This window comes from Scomber scombrus, chromosome 4, assembly GCF_963691925.1.
Source record: "Scomber scombrus chromosome 4, fScoSco1.1, whole genome shotgun sequence".
Taxonomy (NCBI): Eukaryota; Metazoa; Chordata; class Actinopteri; order Scombriformes; family Scombridae; genus Scomber; species Scomber scombrus.
The window spans coordinates 11,319,716-11,326,021 of record NC_084973.1 but is presented as its reverse complement, the minus strand read 5'-3'; positions in this window follow the sequence as shown (position 1 = coordinate 11,326,021).

The window sequence follows — 6,306 nt, the reverse complement described above, 5'->3', positions numbered from 1 at the left end:
GATTGAGGCTTAAATGCACGATGTCTTGCAAACCTCAGTATCATATGTGAATTATAGTAAACCAATTTGTTGGCACACAGCCATAGCCATACAATGTCAGCATCTTGTTATTGCCCGTTAGTACTGAAGCAATTATGCCCTCTATTGAAAGGTGATAAGAGATGAATATGGAGGCGAGAGAGGTAGCCACGCAGCCAGAAAATGTGTACTCTTGTCAGCAGTGTTAAACTGAGCCTCTGATCGTGAGGATGTCAGTCAGGGGGCTTTAGTTGGTGAGAGTTGGACCTGTTAATATTTGAGGAGAATATACTGAAATACACTTCTTTGCATGTGTCATTAATGAACTGTCGTGTGGCAGTGTCTGAACCGACCTCAGCCAGGGGTTTGTTTTAATTACATACATTTTAATATCCCTTTACAGTTTTTTTCCAATTGCTAACACACTAAAATGACATGCATAGCACAATTATTTAAACTGACACACAGAGAGCAAAACCTCTTCTCAAGTCTCCAAAAGTCTAAACACATTTTCTGCTTTACACACATTTTGCACTACATTACCTAATTGGCCAATATATGTGCCACCTAGCCAAACACCTCAATGCTTAATTGTTACCACTTCAATCAGGAAGTAAGCACTATGAAAAGACCACAGGTGAGCAAGGTGGCAAGGGAAGATATTGCCTATGATGTGGACGAGGCATTGTGGCCAGACCCAGCTGTGCAGCAAGATGCTGCCTAATCATTTTTATTGCCTCTTTTTTTAATATATATTTTTTCTGCACATTTTTTCCGCAATTTTCTTTTTCAGTTTACTGTTTTTTGTGAGCATATTTTTGTTCACTCCAATGTAAATATATCTGCTGTGCATATGTTGCACTGACTTGTTTGGTGAAAAATAAAAAAAATTTCAACAGCCTGTGTGTGTATCTTCAAATATTTCTGTGCATGTGAACAATCTGAAGAATTTTCTACAATTTGAACTATTTTAGTATTATGGCAAAGCATACTAAAGATGAGAGTGCTTTTCATTATGCCCAACAGTGTGTAGTTGGTTAGACAAACATCTGGTAATATGAATGAAGTGTGTGCCATTTGGTGCAAAAGTTTGATTTTGATAATGCTATATATACTTTTGGTTGTAGTGCTTCATTTTGCAGGATAGGCTATATGAGTTATTTTTCAGTTTGGGTGTGTGGTTTTGTGAATTGTTAAAAGTTTTGATAAAACCAGCCTAGTTTGCAAAATTGTGTTTAAAAAACTAATAGTGTCCCAAAAGTAGTCATTCTAGGCATATTTATTTAATTATTTTCAAAATCACGGTTTAAGAATCTATGGGGGATGGGTATGATGGAGAGATCTAGGTTAGGAGTTCTGCCAGGACACCAAGAAAATCCCCATGACAATTTTTGTGTCATGGGGTCTAAAATGACCACAGTGAGTCAGGACATTGGTTTAACATCTCATTTGAAGGACAGCGTCTCTTACAGCACAGTGTTGCAATTTACTAGGATCAGAGGGAAGACTGCCCCCTACTGGCCCACTAACACCACTTCCAGCAGTAACTAGGATTTCACAGAAAACCCAGTGTTCCCAGAAGGTCTCTTATTGTAAGTACTAGCCAAGCCCACACCTGCTTTGCTTCAGTTATTCAGCAGAAACAGGATATTGGTATGACTACAAGCTTATCAATCATGAACAACTGTCCCCAGATCATTAACATTTTTATCAATATTTGCTTAAATTATGTGGAAAGTTTTCAAGCGTGACAGCGAAACACGTTTTACTACTACTTTACAGAAGTGTTTTTATAGATGTTATATATCTGCCATTGTCTACGTTATCAGTGCAGCAAAGCAAATGATTAACCAAGATTAAATGAAGGCAAGGTGTTTATTGTAAGGCAGTGGGGTGTGGCAGATATATGATCCCAAAAAATGATTCCCTGTTGATCAATATCAATATTTATCAGGATATATAGCAAAGTAATTTGATAATGCTGCCATTGGAATACACTAAGAAAAAGTAGTAGACCAAGGCAAGGAACCAGCTGGAATCTATATTACTGTAATACTTATATGTATTTTGTGATAAAAGAATATATTGAATAACATCTAAATGATTTAACTTTACTTTGCTTTGTAGATTGCATTGTATTGTAACTTAAATAAAACGTAAATAAAAGTGAAAGCTGTAATACTATCACATCAAATTACCTTGGCAGGGCAGCAAACATCTCAAATGTTTGTAGAGGTTCAACCAAACACAAAACATGTCTTGAAATACAATTTTTACTAATAAGGATATAATTATGGATATCTTTAATGACCAGACTAGTGAGTATACAATTTTGATGAGGAGAAATTTTACTACATATATCTAAAATGTAATTACAGATGGGAGTGTGGTTCGATTAAATGTTAAAACCGCTTTCCACACAGCACTAGACCAGACACGTTGGCATAACAGTTTATTATCGTAATCAGCATCAATTTGATTGTGACCTCCTGTTGAGATCATTTTATTACCAAGCATCAGTTCATAGTTTACAAGTTCACATGTGGCTGAAGGAACAAGAAACTAGCACCAACAGCATCAAACATGTTTGTCACTGATTCACATTTTCAGTGTTTTTTTTTTTAATTCAAAATTGTAAATTGAAATAGCTTCCACTACATTAACATTGTTTAAACTAGTCGTCAACATCAAGTGAATAATTAGAAGAGACATTTTATGATTTTATATGACAAAATATACCATTACTGGATTTTGGAACAATAACAGTATTGGAAATAGTGGGGCAATAAATGTGACAAACAAGAAAAAGTCTGTTCAACAGGAAACGAAGCCTCTGTTCCAAACCTATCCAATAAATAGAACATGTCTGTTCATAGATATCTATCATAACCTACAGCATGTGGCTGTTATTAGCTTGATCCGCTGTTGCTTGTCAAAATGCATCGCTCCAGGTACGCAAAGCATGGGGATTAGATTATGACAAAACTAGTTTTTGTGTTGTGTTTGTCTTTTTCAGTCCTATCAGGTAGATTCAATCTGTAAAACAATCTGCATGTGTCAAACAGAAAGTAAAATTGAACCTCCTTTAACCTACATGTAGCACATCTGCAAACAGTGACATGCAGCAGCATTAACACATGAAGCTATTTCTATTTTTTAAATTTTGGATTAAAAAAAGAACCATTGAAACTGTGAATCAGTGACAGACACATTTGGTGCTGATGGTGCTAGTTTCTAGTAACTTCAACTACATTTGATCTTGGAGGTCAAACCATAAACACCTTGCCAGTATTTAACCACCTCTGTGAATCATTTCATTTGTTGCAATGATAACATGGATATTGCTGAACATGTTAGATCAATAAAGACATTTAGAATCGTAAACACATAATAATGAAAGTATAGCTGAAGGTTACGCTTTCACATTTGAAACAAACACTCCACATACTTTAAGCAAAGATTGATCAAATGTTAAGAGTGTATTCAGCATAAATCATTTGGGGACAGTTGCTCTGTTGGTTGATTCACTTGTATTTTCTTCCTTGTTAAAGGCTCTTGGCATCGTAGCGAGTATTAGTAGTAGCAGATTTGGTCTCATCGGTGGTGTGTACACAGATCTTTGCTTCTGTTTTCCGATATTTATGTTTTCAAAATTACAATCCTTCTTTACAACAAGTTTCAGTTTCCCAAAAACTGAATAACATCTGAAAACTCTCCTAACATTGACCTTGGAAAGATGTTGACAAAATCAATCCCTCAACTCAAAACTAAATTCTTGTATTTTATTTAACAGGTCTCTTTAACCTTAATATGATGTTAAACAATTTACATTATTGCTGCCAGTGTTACTTTTGACGTAAAGGGCGCCACCATGAGAAACCCAGAACTCCAGCTCTGAGCCTGCACTGCAGAGGGACTCATGCACAGGTGCAACCCAGTGCCTGCCAGTGTCTGACAGAGATTACAATAGATCTTTAACAAGTATAAGTGGCCATTTAATAGCTAGATTGTATATTGCAGATATCTGTAATTTGATTTTACCAAGTCAAAATGAACAGATATCCACAACGTCATTCTTCCTAGGACAAATAACATCACTTTTTTCCGGGGCTTTCAGTTCAGATATACAATCCAATTACTACTAGTCATAATTTTAATTTCAGATATCCAAAATGAAAAACAGTGATTGATATAGATAATGTAATTGTCAATATCCAAAAATACATTTAGACCATAAGATTATTAGGTATCTTGAATTTATTTTTGACAGGTGCAATCAAAGTTAGATATCTTGAAGTACAATTTTTACTAATAAGGATATAATTATGGATATCTTTAATGACCATTCCGACCAGTGAGAATACAATTTTGATGAGGAGAAATTCTATTACATATATCTAAAATGTAATTACAGATGGGAGTGTGGTTCGATTAAATGTTAAAACCGCTTTCCACACAGCACTAGACCAGACACGTTGGCTGTGGTACAAAATGTGTGAGTACTTTGACACAATTAGAGGCTAAAGGTTACAGGCGGTTAAATCTATTCACATTCATTCAAAAACATTTTATTATCGTAATCAGCATCAATTTGATTGTGACCTCCTGTTGAGATCATTTTATTACCAAGCATCAGTTCATAGTTTAACCATTAAGTTCACATGTGGCTGAAGGAACAAGACACTAGCACCAACAGCATTAAACATGTTTGTCACTGATTCACATTTTCAGTGTTTTTTTTTTAATTAAAAATTGTAAATTGAAATAGCTTCCACTACATTAACATTGTTTAAACTAGTTGTCAACATCAAGTGAGTAATTAGAAGAGACATTTTATGATTTTATATGACAAAATATACCATTACTGGATTTTGGAACAATAACAATATTGGAAATAGTGGGGCAATAAATGTGACAAACAAGAACAAGTCAACAGGAAACAAAGCCTCTGTTCCAAACCTATCCAATAAATAGAACATGTCTGTTCATAGATATCTATCATAACCTACAGCATGTGGCTGTTATTAGCTTGATCCGCTGTTGCTTGTCAAAATGCATCGCTCCAGGTACGCAAAGCATGGGGATTAGATTATGACAAAACTAGTTTTTGTGTTGTGTTTGTCTTTTTCAGTCCTATCAGGTAGATTCAATCTGTAAAACAATCTGCATGTGTCAAACAGAAAGTAAAATTGAACCTCCTTTAACCTACATGTAGCACATCTGCAAACAGTGACATGCAGCAGCATTAACACATGAAGCTATTTCTATTTTTTAAATTTTGGATTAAAAAAAGAACCATTGAAACTGTGAATCAGTGACAGACACATTTGGTGCTGATGGTGCTAGTTTCTAGTAACTTCAACTACATTTGATCTTGGAGGTCAAACCATAAACACCTTGCCAGTATTTAACCACCTCTGTGAATCATTTCATTTGTTGCAATGATAACATGGATATTGCTGAACATGTTAGATCAATAAAGACATTTAGAATCGTAAACACATAATAATGAAAGTATAGCTGAAGGTTACGCTTTCACATTTGAAACAAACACTTCACATACTTTAAGCAAAGATTGATCAAATGTTAAGAGTGTATTCAGCATAAATCATTTGGGGACAGTTGCTCTGTTGGTTGATTCACTTGTATTTTCTTCCTTGTTAAAGGCTCTTGGCATCATAGCGAGTATTAGTAGTAGCAGATTTGGTTTCATCGGTGGTGTGTGCACAGATCTTTGCTTCTGTTTTCCGATATTTCTGTTTTCAAACTTACAATCCTTCTTTACAACAAGTTTCAGTTTCCCAAAAACTGAATAACATCTGCAAACTCTGCTAACATTGACCTTGTAAGATGTTGACAAAATCAATCTCTAACCTCAAGGTCCACTTACTCAGGAAAAGTGAGTAAGTGGACCTTGAGTTCAGATTATTTTGCTAAACTCTTGCATTTTATTCAACAGGTCTCTTTAACTTTAGTATGATGTTAGGGAATTTACATTATCAGCTAATAAGAAGAGTAGAAATGTGTTTATTTTCCATTGCACATACGGTATAACTAATAAAATCTAATATATATATAATGAAAAAGGGAACATTATGATATTTATAATAGATTTTATTTTTACATCATCTTTTGGCACAATTTTATTTTTTACAAAAAAAATTTAATATTTACATCTTGAAGGAAACTATTTTCTTCAACTGTACAGTAAACATATTTATTGCACTTCACTTTAATCTGTGAGTGCAATAAATATCTTATAGATTGTCTTCATTCAACATACATTTA